This window comes from Zonotrichia leucophrys, chromosome 2 (genome assembly GCF_028769735.1).
Source record: "Zonotrichia leucophrys gambelii isolate GWCS_2022_RI chromosome 2, RI_Zleu_2.0, whole genome shotgun sequence".
Classification (NCBI taxonomy): Eukaryota; Metazoa; Chordata; class Aves; order Passeriformes; family Passerellidae; genus Zonotrichia; species Zonotrichia leucophrys.
Window position 1 is genome coordinate 81,478,779 of NC_088171.1, and position 17,648 is coordinate 81,496,426.

The 17,648-nt window shown below is 38.7% G+C and overlaps 1 long non-coding RNA gene across 1 annotated transcript in view; it reads left to right on the forward strand.

The window, feature by feature from the left end:
- Positions 1–17,648, forward strand: part of LOC135443221 (uncharacterized) — a 74,970-nt gene that overhangs the window by 36,904 nt on the left and 20,418 nt on the right. Inside the window, exon 3 of the long non-coding RNA XR_010438893.1 lies at positions 5,408–5,505. This is a non-coding gene — a long non-coding RNA (uncharacterized LOC135443221). The remainder of the gene's footprint in view (positions 1–5,407; positions 5,506–17,648) is intronic.

Sequence of the window (17,648 nt, forward strand, 5' to 3'; positions counted from 1 at the left end):
TAACGTGACATCTACTTCATGTGCCCGGAAACACTCTTGGAAAAGACTTGCATTGTGATTTTTTTCCAGACATCAAAATGAGACTTGAAGTTCCCTTACCTTGTGACTTTTTTGAAGATTGATACAACATTTGCCCTCCTCCAGTCATGCGGGACCACTTGATCTCTATGAGCTTTCAAAGATAATAGAGTGCAGCCTTGCAAGGATACAGCCTGTTGGATCCCATGAGCTGGTGTGGGCTGAATTCTCTCAATTAATCCCTGAGTCCTATTGGACTGCTGGTAGATTTCCATGATCCCTTTCACTAATCACAGAGGTATGGTAGACCTCAGTGAGACAGATAGCATTAAATACATCAATGTTATTTGTGCCTGTTGTTGCTAAATCACCTGTCTCCTTCAGCAGCTCACATATTCCTTGCTCAGCCTTACAGCTATTTTTCTACTAGGCTCCAATGAGACCTTGCCTTTCACTGAAGCCACTCTAATCAATGTACTTGTCACGCTAGAAAAATAAATAAATGTGAGGACCTGTAACGAGATGTTACAGGGTCTACAAGTAGCAAGTAAAATTTTATTAGGTAGCTGTGAAACCTGGAAAATTTAAACCAAAAACTGCAATATGCTTCTTGTTTACAGTTCTTTCTGATGGTGTTGTGCAAGTTGTGATGGCTCTAGGGGTGCCAGCAGCCTTGACTGTCCCTGCCCAGCCCTGTCAGTGATGCCACAGCAGAGTCTGGTCTCCAGCTCAGTACTGCCCCGCCATGGGTCCCACCAAGCTGGGCCCACATCCCTGCTCATCATTGTCCCATCCCCAGGGAGGTGCCCAGTGCCCAGAGCTGGGGGTTTCCTGGTGCCCTGCTCATGGCTGGGGTGGTGGGATGGGCACACACATGGGCAGCCACAGTTCTTTTGCTGCTCCCTGCCACAAGTTGTATTTCTAGTGGGGTCTTTTGGGGATCCACTCCTATTTTCCTCTACAAGCAATGAATTCAAACTTTTCTGAAAAAAACTGTTATCAGGTTCTGCATCTTGTGTCTCAACAGAGTATTATGAGGACACTGCTGAAAATATCTTTCAGTTTTGTTTGACAGGTACTTTCTACCACCTGAGGCATGTGCTATCTGTTTGTGTCATGTAGGGAATCTACTGCATTTTGTATTCCTGCTTCTAAGTTTAGCCCTGTGCTGGGAAAGGGATGGAATCTGAACCCAGGAGAACTTGCTGAAAAACAGCTTTTAATGCCTTCAGATCTTAGACTCCCTCTTGACTCCTTCACTTTCTTTGATGATGTCACATGTTTTGCAGTGTTAACTACAGCCCTTGTACTGTAAGGACCTTTCCTTAAACAGATCAGCTATCATATTGCCTTTTTAGTACTCATCTCAATCATACAGAGACATCTTAACCTCTGGCAGTAATGATGAAGGCAGATGGGCTGTGCAGCCTGGCCTTTTCAGCTTTGAAAATGCTTATGACCTCTGTGCTGTGACTACCATGCATCTCTCCTGCCCTTCTGATGGCAGTGCTTAACAGGAGATGGAATAAGGACAAGCCTTGTAGGATACCTCCATTGCACTGTCCTTGAATGCCAAACACTCCATCTTCATCCAAGATAGATAAAATAAAGGTATTTTTCAATGGGAACCTCTGCTGGGGCTGTTAATTTACAACATTAAGTGATGTGTTGCTCATAGGGTAACTTTGCCAACCATGGATTTGCTGCCTGTGTGCACAAATGGGTTCATGGTTCTTCTGAACTCCATTCATCTTGAGACAGAGGTTTCCTTCTTTTCTTCTCACTTGGCCTGTTTGGTACACTGTGCCTGATTCTGCCCCCTGGAAATGAAATAGATGAAACCCACCAGTACAGAAATCTTTTTACACAGCTTCAGAATAAGGCCTTCCACCTATGACTAGGCTTCTGAAGAAGGATAAGCTGTGTCTCAAAGTCACAATGTCCCTGCAGATTCTATTGATTTCAGCAGTATTTGTGGGTGCTCAGCAGTTTTGTTCTGTGTGCTGACTGTACATCCACGGGCTAAATCACACTCAGCTGCGTAATGAGAGAAGCGATAGTGGCAAAAATCCACAAACCTTTTAGACTTCATATTCTCTTTCAAATGCAAGTGAAGAAAAGTCTGAATTAATTAGTGGAGAAGCTGCAGAACACCCAAGAGCATGTCTTGATTCATTTGTTTTAGAACAGTTAGATGTAGAACAACTCATGGAGAATGACAGTGAAGTGGGCAGCTTCTAGAGAGCCAATACTAATTTTTCACTAAATGCTCAAAATGATGCACATTTGTAATATCTTTATTACCTGTATGCAGTGCAGTGGATCAGAGAATCCTTCAATATGAGAATTGCAGAAATACCTCTGGTATGTTTTTCATTTTTATTTGTTATGATCTGTTAATCTTAGTAAACAATGTAACATTTTTTGAGTCTCTTCCTTCTTCCTCTTCCCCTGGGCCTCACATGCCTTCTGGACTCCTCCCCCACCACTTATACATTTAGATATTGAAATGATGAAGTTCAGAAGCCTGATATCTTCCTCATTATTGAGGCATAAGTTATTGTAAATATTTCTCTCTGCAAAGCACTGTGAGGTAGGGTCTATGCTCTCACTGCACAATCCATTTGTAGCTTAGATTTGAATAAAGATGACGAACATATGGTGCACATGCATTGGCTATGCACAAAGGCCTCAGGCAATGTATAAATACAAGTCATTGAGTGCTCAGGATTTGTTGTTTTATTTGTTTCGGGTTTTTTTTAATAACAATAAACTGTGAGTAAATACCTTCTGAGGTGCCAGTCTGATTTCTGCTGGTACCAGAGTGTTAAGTGTCTTTCAATAGAGAGCGAAACTTTGGCAGCAGAAGTAATAAATATACTGTGGGTGTCTGGTATTAATCAGTTAGGTGCTCATGCAACAAAATTTTCTTCCTAAGGCCCTCCAACTGTGGGCATAGCTTTTTTCTAAAAAAAGTGATTCTACCAGCCAGAAAGAGGAGGGACTTTAATAGAGAATTTTGCACGTTGTTCTTATGTTTCAGTGATTGACAAGGGTGTTGGCCAACCAAATATCTCCCAATGTTGCAGCCACCTCACTGGCCAGGACCTGAAGGGACCTGGAATTCAAACCAATGAGAACATCCAGACTGGGTCTTTCAAATGCCATATATAAAGGAGGGGCTAGAAAATAAAAGCTCTCTGTGCCACATGAATATCAGGGGTGTGTGGTCTCTGTCTCCCCCAGTATGTGACCTAACATTCTTACATGGTTTCCTCTGAGTTTTCTCTTCTTCCTTATCAGTATGTTAATGTTCAGGGAAGGCCTTTTACTTTTTTTGAAGGTGTCCATCATGGTCTGCACTTAATTCTAGTTTTCTGCCTATTCCTAATTAACTTTCTTAATGATTAGGGCTGCCTAGGATGGCAGGCAGAGAGTGACACTGAGAGTCTGGTTTTTTCTTCCTACTTGGCTGGACAGGTTCTCTGCTATTTCCATCTCACATAACTTGATCTAGTTCTAGTTTCCAATCTAAAACTGGGGCCTATAGTCACGTATGTCTGCCTTGATATAAAATGAAGTGTATGTATTTGGATTATTTTTCTTACATGGTACATTGAACCCATCTGGAGGCTGAGCCCCCACCAGTCACTCATTCATTAAGCCCAGCTGTGGCAGGGGTGGGGGGAGAATCAGAGGGGTAAAAGTGAGATAACTCAAGATAAAGAGAGCTTAATAGGTGAGGCAAAGTTGCAAGCAGAAGCAAACCAAAATGAGGTTCTCTCACTACTTCTCATCGAGAGGCAGAGGTTTAGTCACTTCACAGAAAGCAAGGCTACATCATGCTTAACAATTCCTGGGAACGATAAATGCTCTATCCCCAAAGAGTCCCCCTTCCTCCTCCTTTTGCTGAGCTTTTACTGGGGGGCACATGGTTATATGGTTTGAAGTATCTCTCTGGTGGTAATTTTAGCTCAGCTGTCTTGGCTGTGCTCACTCCCACTTTCTTCCACACACCCAGCCTACTTGTCTGCAAGGGCAGAGTTAGAAGAAGAAAAGGAAAAGATCCCGCAAAACCCCCTCAATGCTGTACAAGCAGTGCTCAGTGATAGCCAAGACACTGGTGTGTTATCAACACTGTTTTAGCTTTTGATCACAAATTCCCAAACTCAAAACACACCACCATACAGGCTGCTATGAAGACAATTAAGTCCATCCCGACCAGGCCCATTAAACTTTTGAGTCAAATAGTATGTGCAGATGGATTTAATTAAGGTATTTTTAGTTTGATCCATAATCATGAGTAGTTTCAATTGAAACTCAGTTATTTTGTGGTTGTTTGTTGTTTTTTTTTTTTTTTTTTGATAGGATGTTTATTTTATTTTGAGCTAGATTGTTGAGAAATTGTATTTTTACTGAGTTTATATTTTAGACCTTCTGGGGAAAAAACTCCATACATTTTAGTGTTCCCTTCCCTCAGTTAGTGACTGAGTTCACTAACTCAAAGATGCTGTTGAATAGCAGTGGATCAAAATTCATCTGCAATTTTCATTGGTCAGGTCATCTATAGATTTTCAGGCCTTAAAAATGCAAAAATGTCTTTCAGTGCTGGACTCTTGGTAAAGAAATCTCTCTGCCAAACTGAAGTAATGCAGACAAGTTCTGCAAAGATCCTCATTTAGTATTTCCTTACTTCAAAAGTTCTCTGCAGAATAGAGGAAGAGAAGACAGATCGACAGCATTTAATACGCAAGAGAGTAAAACCTGAGCTTTGGAAGAAAGTAAAAAACCATAGTTTGAATTAAAGTATTAACTCCGGTGTAATTTGTCCTGCATTTAATTTCTCTTGCATTGTATTCCCTTTATTAGGGGATACATGGTTTACTTCCATGGCTTTTATATTTTGGAATTAGAAAGATCCATACCCTGAAGCAGTATTAATATTAACTCTGAGGGAATGCCTAGCAGTGCTCTCTGTGAGCAGATGACTTTGTGGCTCACAAATTACAGAAACAAAAATGGACTCTAGTGTGAACAGATCACCAGCAGGCTGGTACAAAATTGTTTTTATGTTGTAAAATGTGTAAGATCACAATTCCATTTTGCATTTGTAGGTCAGAATATATTATAATTGTGTTTCTGAAGTGGGGAAGAGAGAGAACTTCCCATCTTTCAGACATATCCAGAAAGCCACAAGCAGTGTCAGGGAGGAAGAATGCTGTTGCATTCTCTTCAGCTTGATTCCATCAGGTGTTTTATGGTGGATATGAGCATCAACAGCTGAGACAAAACAGGTGCTGTGGAGAGAAGTAAAATGAATCAGTTTACATCATCTGTGAAAGTATCTAAGTTGTTTTACTTCACTGATGGTTTGGCCTTTATTTTTCAGCTAGACATTGAGTAGCTGCTTCAAGAGTTGGAAGTCCTCCATGGTACCAGCATTGAAGGACTATAAGCAGGACAGCCTCACCAAGGGAGTGGGTATTTGTAAGTATGATGGACTTATTCACTGGACTTTCACAGATGAGAATTCCTTTTTCTTTCCTTTCTGAGAGGATGCACGTTTTACAAATATTTGCTTTTTTATCGGGAATATCCCATTCATATGATCTTAGTTTCAAAGTTATATAACTGGGATGTTATTTGGTTTGATGATGGTAGTTTTTGTTTTTGAGAAATTTTTGTAAATACTTGAATCTGGGATTTTGAGATGCAAGTTCTTTATAGTAATTCTTCCTTAAAAGATTAGTTGCTTAATTTGCCAGAAGTGGTATTATTTTGCCTCCTCCTTTTACCCTAACTCTTGATGAATAAATGGAAATTTGAATTCCTTTTATGTCCAAACTTTCAGCTTTGAGGAGCTTTTATTGTTATAAAGTGGAACACATGTTCTAAACCTTTAAAAAGCTTTGGAAGAGTTCCTGAAACTGTGTTTCTGTATGTTTTGACAGAAATGCCCCAAATTTTAATTGGTAATTCACTCTTAGTTTCGAGTCACTTGTTGCTGAGAACTTGGGAAAGCTCCTAAAATTTACCTTCTCTACTAAAAACATCCCAAATTCTCCATATTTTATAGTCCCCATAGTGGAGTGTATTAGAGTAAGCCACAGTATATTGTAAAACTATAACATAAAGCAGAGAAAATTTAAATTATTTTAATACAACAATTAAGCCATATAGAGAAAGAATGTTGGGTAAATAAAAAATATGAAGGTTCCCCTAGTAGCAATTGCTTGCCTATGATGAGTGATTTATATAAAATTGTTGTTATAGTAATATATGCATACAATTATTTGTAAAGTGTGTTCAGTGTGGTAAAATCAATATAGTTCTGGGAACAATAACCTTGTATTATCTTATTATTTTGACTTCTGCATATTGAAATGTTTACTGTTGCACAAAGTCTGTTATATTTTTTTGGGAGTTAAAAAAAAAAGTTCTGAGGAGGTGGGGCAGGGGTAAAGAGCAGCAAAAACCTAGCTCAGCAACAATTATAAACCTCAACAGAAATGAAAGTAAATAGGGTTTAATGCTGTAGGATTGTGTGTTTTGTGTCGGTGTTGACTTCTCACTCAGTAGTTCCCTGACAGGTAAAATTATGTTGCACATGAAACACACAGGTCAACACGAAACTCTGTGAAATTGTTATTTTTTAATATGGTGATGGATGTAGTGAATCTCTTGGAATTTCATCATTTTAAACTGGGTCATGACAAAGTGATACTTAAATCAATTGCTGAACTGGATATGGGATGTCTAAAAGTGGGGGAGAGCAAAATGTCAGTAGATTTGCTTTCAGCCTTCTAGCTGTGGTTCACATGAATTTTGGTAGGGTCTACACTTGTATAAACTACACAAAATTGTTTTTGTAGTACTGTGCTCTTAGGTGCCCTAGTTTTTCTAATGGTTAATTCCATGACCCTCAGATATGCTGCTTTTACATACTTGATGTACCTTGCCATTCACTCAAATATTTGTGGAATAAAGTATTTTTCAACCTGAAAAATAGTGCAGAATATTTCCCTAAACTCATCAGTGGACATTGTTCTTTACAGCTTTACATTTGCTAGTACAGGTAAGATAACATCTACCTTTGTATATTCAGGCACAAGAGCAAAACAGAAATATTTTAATAGGTTTGTTTTGATTTTGTTTTGGTTTTTTTTTCTTTTTGATAGAAAAATCTCAGCAATCAGGGATTTGTCAGCCTGTGTGTTTCCCTATCTTCTCTCCATTTTGCTCTACTTATAAAACAGTCTTTTTTGCACAAACAGAAGAAGCCATCACAACACAGGTATTAACTATCATGTTGATGACTGCTAAAATAAAGAGTTCAGTACCTCAGTACTTTAATATAAATAGTATTGATTAAATGAAAGCCAGCCCTGCATTTGAGCATTGTCACAGTAATTTAGACCTTCAGAAATGTGCAGGGTGAGTGGACATGTAAGGTAGAAAAATGACAGAACAGTGTCTCTTGAATTTTCAAACATTCAGATGCAGACCACAAATCCTTTCCCACATGTTACCATAGATGCAGTGTTTATAGCAAAATCAGCATTTGTGGTCTCTGAGTCATCTTTGCTTAATGTAACAGGGAATCCTTTCCTGTTACAGACCTCAGAATCCTCTCCTGTCTCCTTTCCTTGGGGGGAGGATCCTAATATGCCATGGGCGACCTTAAAGCCAACTTTCTTCACAAGGACAGGAGTATGTGTCACTGGACTTACAGTCTTGTTTTGAAATAAATCCACACTATTAAAGCAGGGAGAAGGGAACAGCTCATGACTGCATAAGAATTCAGATGTCTTAAACCTTTAAATTTGAAGATATGCGTAGTTACTTCACCTTCTATGGAAAGCCAATGACCATTAGTGGGTAATGAGCACAGAAGCCAGTTTTGGGGCAGGAGCTGGAAGGAAGCTGTGTTTGCCCTCTTTTGTTCTGCACAAACACACCACTGGACACACCGTTTTCTTCCATATTATGTTTTGGCCTCGTACTTTGACTGTTTCTTTGCTACCAATAGCCTTTGTTTCACAAAGAAAATATCTGGTCTTGCTTTTGGAGTTACTTTATACATAGTGTATACATAGTGTATACATAGTTGGCTCTGTTCTGTGTAGAGGACAGAGCTGAGGCTTTAGTTTTATTCAAGGCCACAATCATATTTTTTTTAGGACAGGCAGAATATTTGACATATTCAAAGACCCCCACTGCCTATTGCATAATCTCCCACAAATTATAAACAAGTTTCTTGTAAGTGATAAGGAAATCCTCAAATGAACTCTGGAGAAACCAGCAAGTGAGTGGGTTTGCAGTGACACACACAAAGCTTTGCAGTGGGATGCTCTTGCTTGTGATGAGCTCAAGGGATGGGGGCTGCCCAGTTTGTAAACTCTCCAGAAGAGTCATGAACTCTCCTATGGGACAGAGACATGAACTCTCCTATGGGACAGAGACTGAGCTTTAAGGAAGAAAGGAACGAGTTTGAGGAGCTGTGAGGAATGGACTGCGAACTCTTCCCTAGAAGGCTGTAGGTAGAATTGTGTGCATCAATGTTTTGTCCAAGTCAACTGCTGAAGCAGGGTTGAGGACCCAGTACAGAAAATGGAAAAAAAAAACCACATGAAAAAATAAATAGAAGCTGACTGAGAAATCAAGGAAATGCTTTGGTGACTGAAATGTTTTTTTGCAGCCTTACACAGACTGTTTATTTTGTTTACTTGTAATAAAAGCAAGGGTAATATAGTACTCCATGCCAGAAACAGGAGGTCAAGGAGAGTCCAGTGGCCTGCAGAGAGGGGCATTAACAGATGTCTGAAACACAGAGTGTCACTTGGGCCCTCTGACCAAACTGGTATGCACGCCTCCAGGGCTGGGGCATGCTGGGGGTGATGCTCTCTGCATTACAGCAGCAATGCATCACACCAGTAATGCAGTGCCCCAGTGCTGCTGGCAGGCACCTGTTCACTGGCTCCTCAAACAGCCATCACATATGAGTAGGAAAGACTAAACCCATTGCTTAGGGTTCTTCTGGAGAAATGAGAGATGTAGCAGGCTTCTCTTCAGAGGGTAAAGAATCCACACACCTATTAATGATGGGCATAATGGGATGGAGCTTGTCCTTGTTAACTGTAACATTGAATCTTGCTGTGGATTTTTCTTATGTGACTTTTATTAGAGTTTTCCCAAATAAAATATTTTGAAATATTCAGACATTCAGAACACATATATAAAAAAGAGGCCTGAACCCTAAATAGAGATTGAAAAAGCCATTGAGGTCACCTAAATTTGCCTCTGTCCTGGGAAGGTTTTCTGTTTTTTTTTTTTTTCTGGTTTTGTTGTTGTGGTGGGTTTTTTTGGTTTATTTTTTGTTTGTTTGGGGTTTTTTGGTTGTTTTTTTGTTTGTTTGTTTTTGAGGGGGTAGCAGTTAAATTTTGTATTTGTATGGGAAGATTTTTGTTTTGGACAGAAATTTTTTCTTTAATGTAGCCACACATTTCACTTGAAAAAAATGTTCAAATATGATATGTAGAATGTTTTCAGTGAGATAAAATTCTAAAGTACTCTGCTGTTTTCTCAAAAATTGTATCTATATTTGTTTTAGTAAATTCTTTTTACCCTTTCTACTAAGGTCTTTGTTTTGCTGCCAGTTCCTGATCAGAAATCCAGATAGCTGAAATAATCCTTTGTGAAACATTTAGAGTTTTTTATGTTTCAACAAGAAGGAGAAATTGGGTGTTTAAATGTTGATAAGAAATGGAGTGCTCCTGCTGGAATATGTGTTATTATTTAGTTTGTGGACCAAATGATGATTGACATTGTTAGTATGTGTTTGGAGTAGAGCCTAATACTCTGTGGAAGCTCTTTAGTGGTAGCATGTCTTAATAAACAATTTTTGTTTTCTTCACACACCCTCCAGCATCGTTGATCTCTGTTCTGGCTGGGGACTTCAAAAAAGAAATAACAAAATATCTTGAGGGAGCTATTCTCCTGGTGTTAGTTAACTTAGCTGAATTAACTCACCATCACAAAATGTGCTTGAAGAGGAGAGAAGTGAAATATTGTTTGACTGCTGCATGCTGAAAACTCTGCCGTTAGTAGCAGAAGGATTTGTAGTGCTCAATAAAGAAGTAACCTATAGTAGTTATAGTTGTGCATGGCACAGTGAATTATGGTGAAGTGATTGCTCACCTAAGGCTGAAATTGCCAGTGATGCATTTCTTGGGGCAGCTCTACCAGGAGGATAGTTTTTATAGGCACGTAAAAGATATCAGCTATGGGAGAAGCCACAAAGCAACAACACTGAGAGTGGTGTGCTGCCATAAAATGTATGAAGGAGCAAAGGGAGTGGGACAGAGGCAGGAAAGGACCATTAGTTGTGCTGTACTGTTGGCAGAAGAACTAGATAGATGCATATGGCTCTCCTTTGCTCCAATTTGAGGAGCAATCAGCAGAATGCACTTTCTGGAAGTGGCCTTCTGTGGTGATAAGTCTGTTAACTCCAGAAAAAACACCCAAAAGGGAGCTGTGATTCAAAATGCTCTGCAGGTGATGTCCCTTCTGTCCCAGAAGCACCATTTTCAACACTACTGCCTCTTTGTTCATGAGGCTATTAAACAGAGGGAAAAATCAATACATAATTTATCTTTCCACATGTGGCAGAGTTCAACAAAGTGAAAGAAACTGATAGTAACTGAAGAAAAAAGCAGTGGCTTTCGTATTACGCTGGGAAGGAAATTCAGTTTTTATAAAAGCAGTTTTAATGTGCTTTTGTATCTGTTGCATATGTTGATGTCATATATGAATGCTGCATGCATACATTTGGTAGCTGGCTTTCTGCAGAGGTTTCAGGAAAAAAATCAGGACTGACATGCACAACTAGGAATGGGAGGTGATAACAGTATCATTCTAATCAAGAGTGCAAATCTTTGTTCCAAAATGTGAAAAGGTCAGAGTCAAGTCTTCCTCTATCTAATGAGGCTTTAAAATTCATGTTTTACCTTCCAAGAAAAAAAAAAAGATAAAATTAAATCATCTCCAGAGAGACAGGTTGGTTTTTTTCATCTTATGTCTTTATTGTCCTGTATTCACCTCCATGAGTGTGATGTGGTAGCTGAGGAACAAGATAGAGCTCCATGGGAATTCTGTATGCAGGAGTGTTTCTCTGGGAAAGGAAATAAACTGGAGGATCTCCAGGTGACTTCCTCAGAGGCTTGTTTGTGGACTCATGAGCTCCAAATTTTGAGGAGCTCCTGAACAACCTTTGGAAAAAGGAGGATTGTCAGCTCTCCAGACTTTTAAAAATCCCTGCTGCTGCTAGGAGAAGGGCTTCCTCATAACTGTCTGACAATGACTGTGCCTAATGAATGAGTAGTCCTGTAATTGTGCCTATTGCAAATGATCATTTCACTGCCAGCTGTAAAGCATTAGGAATTGTAGTTTGTGCACAGTGTGTGCTCTGAAGCTCGTTGGCTAGAGTCAAAATTAAAATGATTTGTATTTTGTTCAGCTCATTGTACTTTATGCAGCAGAAATGTTTAACAGCATTTAGGCTATTGTGAAAAATGCTACTGTATTTATTCATCTTTGCACGTCTCTGACTGTTCAGGGGCATGGGAGACATATGTCTGGTGTATCTTGGAGTTTCTCTTCAGTTCTGGGCAGCTGGTGCTGCAAAAGTCAGGTCAGTTTTCCTGGTAGTCAGTTGCTATGACAGTATCACTTTACCTCCAGGATTTCCTCATTTAGGTGTATTGTTTATTGCTTTGTGAGATCTCAAGAGCTCACTGTAATTGTCTCTCTCCAACACAATACTTTGACAATGAATCTTTATCCTTTTCTTGCAAACACAATATAAAAGCTGAAGTGTAATAGTTCTTTATATGATATTATCTAATTCCCTTTACTGCTGTTTGAATCAAGGTAAATAAACTCATTAGACTGGCAAACTGATGCTCTGAAATAGGTCAGGAGCATGGAATTCATGCCAGACCTTCACTCTGAGCCCTGGCTATGACCATGTTTAAATTTTGCAATTGGAGTTTACTGGTTTGGGCTTTGCAAGTATCTGAGGATATTTTGAGGACAAGATATTCAGATTTGGAAATTGTTGGAAAATGAACCAGTGCCTATACTTTATCATATAGCCTTAAATGGTTAAGGAAGAATTTGCTGCATTTCTCATTTAAGGATTTTTCAGATTGTGTGACTTGGTGCCAACATTCAACTCATATTTATAGTTCTGCTTTAACAATAGTGTGATCTCAGCTCAGTGAGTGCAGAGTTTTTATTCTGCATGCTTGAGTGATTTTCAGCCTCACTACTGAAGTAATTTAGACCTTCCAAATAGGCTTCAAATGTTTCCTGAGACAATACCTATATTTACATAATTTAGGGCTGTTGTGGTTGGGTCTATTTAACTGATGTATGATGAGAGAACTTCCTGTATCCAGCCATGATTACAAGACAATAGCACTTTATTTTCCAATTAAGAAACTTATTGCCATGAAGTTATCAAATTGGGGTTAATTGTTTAGGGGCTGCATCAATATATGCCCCTCCAAGCATTTATATTGGTTTTCCTCTGTGTTTAGGTGTCAGCATTTTAAGCAGACAATAGTTGAACATTGATCTTGCTCTCTGAGGCTGTGTTTACATTAGCAATCACTTATCAAGCAGGAAAATACATTTCTGAAGCAACCTTCCTTCCTGTCTCTCTATTCACAATGATCTTAGTTTTCAGAGTGATCATGATGCACATGAGCTAGATATCTTTCAGAGGAAATTAATCCAGAATAACTCCTCAGACACTGGAGGCCCTTTGGAACAGCCATGATGGTCCAACCAAGAAATATGCCAGCTCACCATGAAGTACCTAACATAGAGCAAGAGGTTCTTGAACTACTGAGAACTCATTCAGTACATTGGAGATGTTCTTTCACTGTATCAAGGACTAAATGCCATCTGTATCTATCCTTCTCCAGCTCTCTGTGCTTTGTTTTGACTGATGCTCCTTCCTCATTCACTTACACTTTTCCTGGTGTATAACCTTCTTTCCTTTTGCCTGTTTTACCTTCTGCTCCCCTGGTCCTTTGTCAAATCCCTTTTTAATATCCTCACAATTTTAAAAATTATTTTTTTCTCCATACCACTTCTCTTCTCCTGTGTCAAAGTCACATATAGAGTTTTTTAGTTGAGACTTACTGTTCAAAAGATGTAATATATCACAGCCAGATCCTATGACCTGTGTAATGCAGCAGATGAAAACAGACTCTGCTAGCCTCTTCCACTAGTATGCCCTAACCTGTTTTAGATGGGTGTTTTGTCTGGTGTCTGATGCATAATCTCTCTTTTATAAAGTTATTTTTCCCTCTGGTAGAGTCGGAATGATTGTTTCACTAAACTGTGTTAGTCACACAGCGAAATTCACATGGTTAAATCATTGTTCTGGAATCAGGAGTGTGTCCACATATGCCAAAAATAAAGAGGCTAGGTGCTCTCTGCCCTTTTTTTTATCCTAAGAGGCCATTTAGCCTTTTCATTTGACTGAATAATCACTGGACCTCTGCTATTTATCCAAATCATGGTGTTAAAGAAGATGCAGAAGCAATGTGCTCCATTCTAAAGAAATTCCCAACCAGGAAATACTGGCAATTGAATATCTACACAAAACATTTATGCTGTGTTTTGAATCTTCTTGGGCCTGTCAATGAAACCTAAATAATAAATTAATGATGCTGTAAGTGTCTGTAAGTTCTGTGTCTGACATGGTTAAGGTAGAAAACCGTAATGTCTATTTCCCATGCAGAGGGAAAAATACTGGTTTGTAAGGGCTTTCTCTTTCAACAAAATAGCACAGCCTACTTTAAAAGCAAGTAAGTTGCTTGCTTTGAATTATTTTGTATGCCATCTTTGTAGCCCTTTGATTTCATACAATAGCCTGCATCACTCACAAAGGATAACAGAAACTGAGAGAGGCTGGGGAGAGCCAGAGCAGAGGCAAAGTTTAGTCAGCTCTGCCAAGCCTGTCAAATGTTTATTGTAGGCATGCACTAGTTTAGTACATGTAAATGAGTTTTGAAACTTTTTGTGTCTCAGACATGTCAATTTAAGGCATGTTGTGTTTCATGATCGTGCTGCTGTTCCAAACGGTCTTAAAATATTGTAAGGAAGGATAAATGTGGTCAGTAGAAGAATTTCAAAGCCCTTACATTTAGCAAATTGCCCTTTTTTTTTTTAATTAGAAAGCTATGCTCATCAGAAAAAATGTTAAGGTGCTTGCCATGCTGCTGAGCTGAAGTGAGCAAAACAGGAAGAGGGATGGAAATTACTTGTGAATTATGTCTATAGAAGTGGGGTCATGATCAAGAATGAGTCCACCACTAGTAAATTCTGCTGTGCCAAGCTTTGACATTAAAACATGGAAAGGCAATAAAGTTTTCATTTTACTAATGTAAGGCAAGGCAATGCTCATTAATTCCTTAATTTTTGTGAGAAAAATAAATAAATAACCCCCTCAGTGAAAGTGTTAAGTTGTTGGAGATTACAAACTATTATAAAAGATAGTGGTTCTGGAGGCTCTTATAGGTTGTTGAACCTTGTTTCTCCATCAAACTCCAGGTTCTTCTAGTACTTTGCTAAATTTTCTATTTATTCATTGGTGTTAAGACACATTGAGGGACAAACTAACAGAAAATGGTACAGGTGCTCTTTGAGGCACACAGAGGCAGTTTGTGTGAACTGTGGTTATCATGTGCAAGAGAATTTCAGAATGTCACTGCTCTGGGATGCCTAAACAGAGACACTGGCATTGTAGATGAGAGCAGTGCTCCAGCTTTGACTGGTGTTGGGTGTACTGTGCTGCAGAGTATTCGAAAGAAACCTCATTGTCTACTTAGTGCTTGGAGAGAGTTAGAAGCTTTTCATGTTACTTCGTTCTCCACAGCCTTCTCCACCCAAAATATACTATATTGAGTCAGCTGAATTGCCCGTTTCAGCATATGTGGGCGACGGAGGAAAAGGCTAGGTTGGTGTCTGCTGTGGAGCTAGCAGAAGACCTGTGACAATTTGAGTAATTAAACAAACACCTAATAGAGATCCAAAGTTTCATCATGCTGAGATATTTGATGGTGCTGGGAGGTCGATTAGGGCATTGTTGATGATTTTCAGGATTTGGTGGTTTTTACGAAGGTTGAGGGCCATTGGTTGTTTCTGTATGTGGATATGAGGATGGTGAGGATGGATAAGGCTAATGATCCTAAGTAAGCTTTGATTAGGCTGGAGTGGAGGGTGGTGGCAGCTTTGGTTGCTATTAGCTGTAGGCTGGCTAGTCCTTCTGAACCTAGTATTTTGTATCAGGAAAGGTCAATTAGGTGAGAGGCAATGCTTTGTCCTCCGTTGAGGAAATTAGTTATGCTGAGGCAGTGGATTAAAGGGTTAAAGCATCCTAGGGATATGGAGAATTTTGAGAGAGGGGTTTGCTTGGGCTATTTTTGAAATTTCTAGGGCTAAAATGATGCCTAGGGCTGTTACGACTAGGGCAGTTATTTTAATGGAAAGTGGTATAGTTGTTGGAGGGGTTTTTGTGGGGATGAGGAATCCTGCCAGGATGCATCCTAGAGCAAGGCAAGTAATTGGAGAAGTTACTGTGGGGTTGTTTTCATTTATTTGGGTTCAGGGCGGAATTTAAATGAAGCTGGTCTGTATTAATACGGTCACGTGGATCGTGTATACCACAGTGAAGGATGTGGCTAGTAAGGTTAGGAGTAGGGCTCAGGTGTTTAGGTAGGATGTGTTTAGGCTTTCGATGATTTGGTCTTTTGAGTAGAATCCTGCTAGGAATGGTGTTCCTATTAGGGCGAGGTTTCCAATGGTGAGGCATGCGGTGGTTGTGGGGAGTATTTTTTGAATTCCTCCTATTTTTTTGATATCTTGTTTGCCATTTAGGCTGTGAATTATGGAGCCTGAGCATAAGAAGAGCATGGTTTTGAAGAATGCGTGGGTTGAGATGTGAAGGAGGCTAGTTCGGGGAGGTTTAATCCGATTGTGACTATTATTAGGCCTAGTTGGCTTGAAGTAGAGAAAGCGATAATTTTTTTGATGTCGTTTTGAGTGAGGGCGCATGTGGCTGCAAATAATGTGGATAAGGCTCCTAAACATAAGCACAGGGTTAGGGCGGTTTGGTTGTTGTTGAATAGGGGGTGGGTTCGGATGAGGAGGAAGATTCCGGCGACTACTAGGAAATCAGAGATTTTGAACTGCACATCTGCTGCTCTGATAGCTGTCAATTTGTTTTGATTTATATATTTTTTTTTTTGGACAGTGCCTGCTAGTTGCTGACAGTTGTTAGAAGCTGTGATTTGCAAAGTGTTACAAGGTTCTAAGTAACCATTATGGGAAAATATGTGATGTTACTGTCTGGGTAGTAGGGCCTGGTGCCTCATTTATAATCTTTAAATTTTTCTCCTCAATAGTAATTTTGACTGTGCTAGGGCTCTTTATGGTAAAAGATATTAATAAGAAAAATGGGTAAAACCACTTTTTATAAGTAAGCATTAAAAGAGTTTATAGAATATTGATTTAATAAGAAAATGAAAAATCTTTTATGGCCTTTCTTTTGAAAAACAAGATAAAAAGGCGTTAATTGATTAGTAATTAAAAATAATTAACACTTAAGCATGCAAAACTCATTTATGTACTTACTCCTAATTACACTGCCACAGAGCATGGGATTATATTTTACAACTTCTTACCTAATTATATAGATCCAGAATATAAAATGACAGTGCCTTAATCAGTGTAAATGATAAGTGCTCATGTAACTGACTTTCATATTTTTACTGCCTATAAGATACAATAATGTTTGGAAGTAGAAAGATTTTAATGGATTGTTCATGCATTATTTATATTATTTTCTACCTAATGAAGGTGTTGATGATTGTATGAAAGTTGTGTTATTCTACTTTGTTAATATTTAAATGTGTAAAAAACTTCAAAATCATATAAAAATGCTGCATCATCTTGTTTTTATTGTGTAGACTAATTTTGCATTTTCTTGTGAAGTTTGAGCTACCTAGTGGTTTTTCTATTTTTCATCTTCTTTTTCACTCAGTTCTCTAGTAATTTTACTTTTGCAGATCAAGTGCTGGTCCACACTGTCTCACTTTTTAAACTGTAACACTTTTTAAAGTGTTATTAACACTTTTTTGGACTTATTGGATAGAATAATGTACAACTGTCAGGGAAATTCTCAAAATTAAATTAATTAAATTAATTATATAATAAATTTTATGATAAAATTAAATAATAATTAAATTAATTTCATTTTCTCAGTATGTTTTCGGCATTGTTAATTAAGGATGGCTTCTACTGCTGGAGCCATGACCAATAAAACTTGTGTCTAAATTAACAAGTTGCAAATACTCTATGACAGGTTTTTTGTTTCTATTTGGTTGTTTTACCAGTAGGGGAATCAAGAAATGTACCATACTTATCCTATTTGCTATCTAACCTCATATAGGTTTTACATTTTTTATACTCCAGCGAGTGTGATTGTTGGGCTTAAATTAAACCTGAAGAGTGAATGTATATGCAAATCCTGGTTGTTTATGCATAACCACGATGAA